The sequence below is a fragment of the Sus scrofa genome, chromosome 15 (assembly GCF_054392235.1).
Source record: "Sus scrofa isolate SSC_HxYL_T2T_F1_AM1 chromosome 15, Sscrofa_HxYL_maternal_Yorkshire_Landrace_v2.0, whole genome shotgun sequence".
In the NCBI taxonomy this organism is placed as follows: domain Eukaryota; kingdom Metazoa; phylum Chordata; class Mammalia; order Artiodactyla; family Suidae; genus Sus; species Sus scrofa.
In genome coordinates, this window is record NC_139397.1 from 140732503 (window position 1) to 140738502 (window position 6000).

Below are 6000 nucleotides of genomic sequence, written 5' to 3' on the forward strand. Positions count from 1 at the left end.
GTAGCTGCAAATGATTCCTCTCTGCTGAGCCCCAGTATTTTCAGTTTCATAAACACCCCTTTGGAATTTATGGATCAATTAGGAAGGACTGATGTCTTTACTATATTGAATCTTTATTGTGACATTTATACAGAGCTGCTTCTAAGTGCTTCAAGAATGTTTTATGGTTTTATCCATACAAGTCTTCCACTGATTTTATTATATAATAGTTTCCTTATTATTTCGCTCTAAATAGTTGGTAATTTCTATTGTTATCACGTCATTCATTCATTCAATGAATATTTATTTACTTCTTACCGTGTACCAAGCCCTGGTCAAAACTCTGGGCATCAGCTAGTGAACAAAAGAGACAGAAATTCCTACCCTTATGGACTATATATTCTAGTCAGGAAGACAGCAAAGAAACACAATAAATAGACAAAATGTAAAGCATGTGAGAAGAGACAAGGAGTATGGAGAAAAATTAAGGGGCACAGAACGCCAGGTGAGGGCTGTGAGAGTTCAATTTAAATTGATTTTAAAGCAGAGCAGGTAGGAAGGTAGTCATTGTAAAGGTGACCTGGGGGGAAGGGAGGGAGAAACTGATGGGAATTGGTTTTAAGCACAGTGAATGGAAAGAACAAAGCACTGATGGGACTGTATTCTTGCTATGTTTGAGGGCAGCGAGGAGGCTAGTGTGATCTGAATGGATGCAAAATGAAGAGTCAGAGAGGTAACCTTGAGCCGGATCACGTGGGCTCTGCAGGCTACTGGGCAGACTTTGTCTTGTATATCCCAACCACACACTTTTAAAAATCCATTACAGTTTTTGTTATTCTTTATATATTTGAATTTATTTCTATTTTTGTTCTCTATTTGAATTCTTTTTTTCTCAGCTTCCATTTTCTCCTTGACCCCTGGCATCAGATGGTTTGATAACTTGCCTTGCACAGATGTCGAAGATGAAAAGATGTTGCCTCTGAAAGCACACTCTCTGGGTTTGAGCTCTGGCTTCATCACTTCCTAGCAATGTGACCTTGGGTCAGTTACCTAACTTCTCTGTGCCCTGGAAATGGTCCACAGAAGCAGTTCTCTCCTGGGATGACTGTGAGGATAGCATCAAGCACTTCGAACGGTGGCTAGCATATAATAAGTACTCAAAATGTGTTTGTTTTTCTTTTTCTGGTTTGGAATCAAGCTATTGTATTTCTATTCTTTTAACACTCAGCATTGATTTTTCTACATATTATTTAATAATATGAAAAATGATACAGTATTTTTCTCCTCCTCTTGAACACTACAAAAACCTAGCAGTTTGCAACTTTCACATAAACATTTCCTGTTTGTTATAGTTATTTTGAATTTAGTTTTAAAAAACGTGCTTTGTTTTTTGCTATCATAAGATTATTAAATTTAAGAATATACTTGAATTTTTTTGTGTTTACTCTTTTTTTCTGGGTTAGTCTTACTTTGGTGCATGTGTTTTACCAATTCTTTTTTTTTTAATTGAAGTATTGGTAATTTACAATGTTATGTTTGTTTCATGTGTATAGTAAAGTGATTCAGTTCAATGTACATATATATATAAAACTACATATATATGTGTGTTCTTTTTTATATTCTTTCCATTATGGGTTATTAAGTATAAGATATTGAGTATAGTTCCCTGTACTCTATAATAGATCTCAGTTGTTTACCTATTTTATTTACAGTAGTATGTGTATGTTAATCCCAAACTTCTAATTTATCTCTCTCTGTCCCCCATCTTGCTATCCCCTTTGGTAACCATACATTTGTTTTCTATGTCTGTGAGTCTATTTCTGTTTTGTAAATAAATGCATTTGTGTCATTTTTAAAGCATCTACATATAAGGATATCATATAATAGTTGTCTTTCTTTGTCTGAACTACATCACTTAATATGATCATCTCTGGGTTTATCCATGTGGCCACAAATGGCATTATTTCATTTTTTTTGATGGTCCGTTGTGTATATATACCACATCTTCCTTATCCATTCATCCGGCAGTGGACTCTTAGGTTGCTTCCATATCTTGGCTATTGTAGAGTGCTGCTATGAACACTAGGGTGCATGTATCTTTTCAAATTAGAGTTTTCTCTGGACATATGCCCAGGAGTGGGATTGCTGGATCGATCATAGGATAACTCTCTTCTTATTTTTTTAAAGAAACCTCCATGCTGTTCTCTGCAGTGGCTGCACTAATTTTCTGTTTTCTTCTCTTTTTTTTTTTGCCAATTTTTTTAATGTGGGTTTATGGGTGTATAGACTCTGCTCACATAAATAGATATGCTTTTATTTTGTCCTCTCTTGTGATTGAAGGTTTAGCTGGATACAAAATTCCATATTTTGTATAAGCCCTTCTGAAAATTTGTAGCCATAATTGTATGTCACTAATGATTTTTTTTTCCCCAAAGCACCATCTATCCATTGATGGAATCAGAAACATTGTGGCTTGAATAACACCTGTCACCCTATGAAGAAGTATGGGTAGCATTTGTTCTCCAAGTTGATTCAACTTTTATTTCTCCAGTAACAGCTTCCATCTGAAGTGTTTGTGTCTACACTCTGAAAAAAGGGAAATTCATTTGTTCAGCAAAAATTTAGGATTCTGAATACATTATTTGATTGCCTTTTGGCCGTCATTACTACTAAGTATGCTGTAAAGTTAATTCTCATTCCTCTATAAGTAATTTCTCTATTTCCTCTGGTAATTGTTGGATGGTCTTTATAATCATTGATTTTCTCTGTTTCATTAGGATATGAATTCATCACTATTTATCCTTCTCATTATTCTTAACAAAGCTCTGATATGTCCATAGGCCTGTTGTGAGAACTGAATAACACAGCCTGGCCCCTGATTATCACTTAACCCTCATCTTCAAGTCACTTTTTCCTCACTCACCACATTCTCCCCATACAGACTTTTCTTCTCATCTCAGGGTCTTTACATATTTTGTTGCTTTGGGCCTGAAATCTCCTTCTACATCTTCACCTGCAAACCTATCTCCTTGGTGTAAGTTTACTGTTTCCTGAAGATGCCTCCTTTCAAAAAGATGCCTGACAAACTTAGGAGACCATAACCTTTCCTCATTAAACTCCAAACATTTCTTTGATACTTTTATTAAAACTGTCACACCAATTATTTCTTCTATTCATCCCTCCCCTTCTATTTCAGGCTTTATGAGGGCAGGGGCTGGGCTTATCTTGTTCATCACTGCAGTCTCAGTACTTGGCTGTTCCAGTCTTGTCCTTTCAGGATGCATATGCCAAGGCAGAGGAGATGGACAAGAGATTTATGAGGGGAGATGCCTGTGAAGAATAAAGGGAGGGGAGCAGAAGTCAGCCAGGAAATCCAGGGAGAGTGGGAAGGACAGGTCAGATAGAAAGAGCATCCAACTGCAGCACAATTTCGAGAAAATCTTGTTCAGGCCAGTGTGGAGTTCCCAAGCAAAAGTCGCTCCTTAGAGAAATTCTGTGTTAGTCAGGAAACTCCAGTGCTAAGAACCCTGCTGGGCTCAGCATTGAGTGGGACAGTCCAGGCAAGTGGGGCTTGGGCAGATGTGCTGCAGCCTCTCTAGGGGTGTGGCAGTTCAGCTGGGGCTGAGGGGCAACAATGCTCCCCACAAAAGGCTCTCTTCCAGGAGGTCTGGGTATGACCTTCCACAGCTACCAGGCCACTGAGGTACTTCGAGTGAGTTGGATGGTGGCCCCGCAAAGTTACTCCTACATCTCAATTCCTGGACCCTGTGAATGTGACCTTATTTGGAAAAAGGGTTCTTGCTCATGTTAGGTGCTAACTGTACAAAATGAAACACAAAGCTGCAAGACAGAAATGGGAGAAACTGCTAAATTGTCACGACATAACTTGTTATCTTCCCTGTTTCTTATGCCATCAGGAAACTGTGCTACAAATAGAATGTGCTGAAAATAGAAACTACCCCTTTCCCTGTATAACTAGCTGCTCCCTAAGTTGTGGGAAGCCTGAGTTCTTTCTGCTCTGTGCTCCTGGTTCCTCTGTTGGTCGATAAACCTACTTGGGATCTCCTTGCTCCTGTCTCTGCCTCCCTCTTCCCTCGCTGTTTCTAATGGCTAATATAATTAAGAATCTTGAGATGGGATCAATAGATGCAGGAGCCCAGCGGCTGCTGTATTGGGAGGTGGCCAGTGCATATGTAACACATCCATCATCCTGGAAGTTCCCCTGAACACTGCTGTTCTAGAGTATGTTATTCATATTAGGCAATGTGTGTGTGTGTGTGTGTGTGTGTGTGTGTGTGTGTGTGTGTGTGTGTGTGTGTGTGTGTGTGTACTCAGAGGCAAATCAATACAACCATGTGGAAAGAATGTCTGAAAGATGCAAAATGATCACAAGGTAGTTTCTATTTCCTGACCTGTAAGTAACATTCCTGCCCCCTGCCGCCCACTTCCTTTCTGAAAATCCTATAGGAAGATGGAACAATTTAACAATGAAGATCAAGTAAGCGTCTCCCATGGCCTCTCGAATTCCTCTAAACAGTGGTCCTCAACTTTGGCTGCCTGTGTGTATTTGCATGCTTGTGTTTGCGAACTCTCTCCTCTCTCAACGTTTTTGTCACAAGGAGCCACAGTGACTGATGAAAATCATCCCATTTGATCTCTCAGGTGCGTCAGGCTAGAAAAACCCTGCAAACAGTCTGTGAACATTGTTCAGTCTTCCTTATGATCACTTGATGGTGATGTCAGGATCATCCAGCCTCTTGTCCAGCTCTGTGGAAATGACAGAGGCAGGGGAATGCTACCTTTCCAGGAGGCCCTTACTCATAAGTTCTATTCTTCGGAGAAAAACTTTATAGAAATAGCAAAAAAAAAAATTGACCTATTTAGACATGCTTCTGCTTTAGGAGGCCAGTTTGCCAGAAATGAGTCTGATTTTGTATTGTCTTGCCTATTTCATAGATGAAGAGATATTTACGGTTTTGCTGAACTTTGGTTACTATTAATTATTAATGAAATGGAATTTGAAAAATGTCCAGTTTCACTTTAAAGTCTTACATAGCATGATAGCTCTGCTTTGGCCTCATTTATTCTAACAGCATTAAACAGACAGTATGTTTGCATCAGGGCCTCTTACTTTCAAAAAGATGTTTCTTCCTGAGACTTGTGAATAGCAAGGGGAGAGGAGAGAGAGTGGGAAGGACTGGGAGTTTTGGGATAGCAGATGCCAACTAATACATTTAGAATTGATGGGCAATGAGGTCCTCCTGTATTATGCAGAGAACTTTGTATGTACAGTCTCTTGGGATAGACCATGATGGGAGATAACAGAAGAAAGGGGATGTATATATATGTATGACAGGGTCACTTTGCTGTACAGGAGAAATTGGCACAGTATTGCAAATCAACTATATTTTAATCAAAATATTTTTTAAGTGCAAAAAAAATAGATGTTTCTTCTTCTCCCAGGAGGGTCCCATTCTATTGACTCATGTTGCATAACATTACTCTTTTTCTCTAGGACCAACTTCTGGCTTTAGATGCATTGAAGACAGTAACGTCACCTTGGCAGCATATGTCTGCTACCAGCCTCTGGAGGTAATTGCTTCCATAGCCTTTGTGATACCATTTTTTTTCTTTTCTCTTTCTTTCTTTTTTCCTTTCCTTCCTTCCTTCCTTCCTTTTTTCTTTCTCTCTCTCTCTCTTTCTTTCTTTCTTTCTTTCTTTCTTTCTTTCTTTCTTTCTTTCTTTCTTTCTGTCTCTCTCTCTCCTTCTTTCCTTCCTTCCTTCCTTCTTTCTTTTTTGCGTATTAGTACTTTCTTTAATGGAAGATGGGGAAAGCTCTGTTGATCTGAATCATGTGAGTATTATTCTGCTTCTCATTGGCCAGCATCTTGGGTAGGAATACAGAGAATTATGTTTGAAATGGAAGAGAAAAAGAAAACTAGAAAAACAATAAGCCCACACTGTAATGCCTTTTGGTTGTCAGCCAGCATTCTGAAATTTTAAAGAATCTAATTAATCATA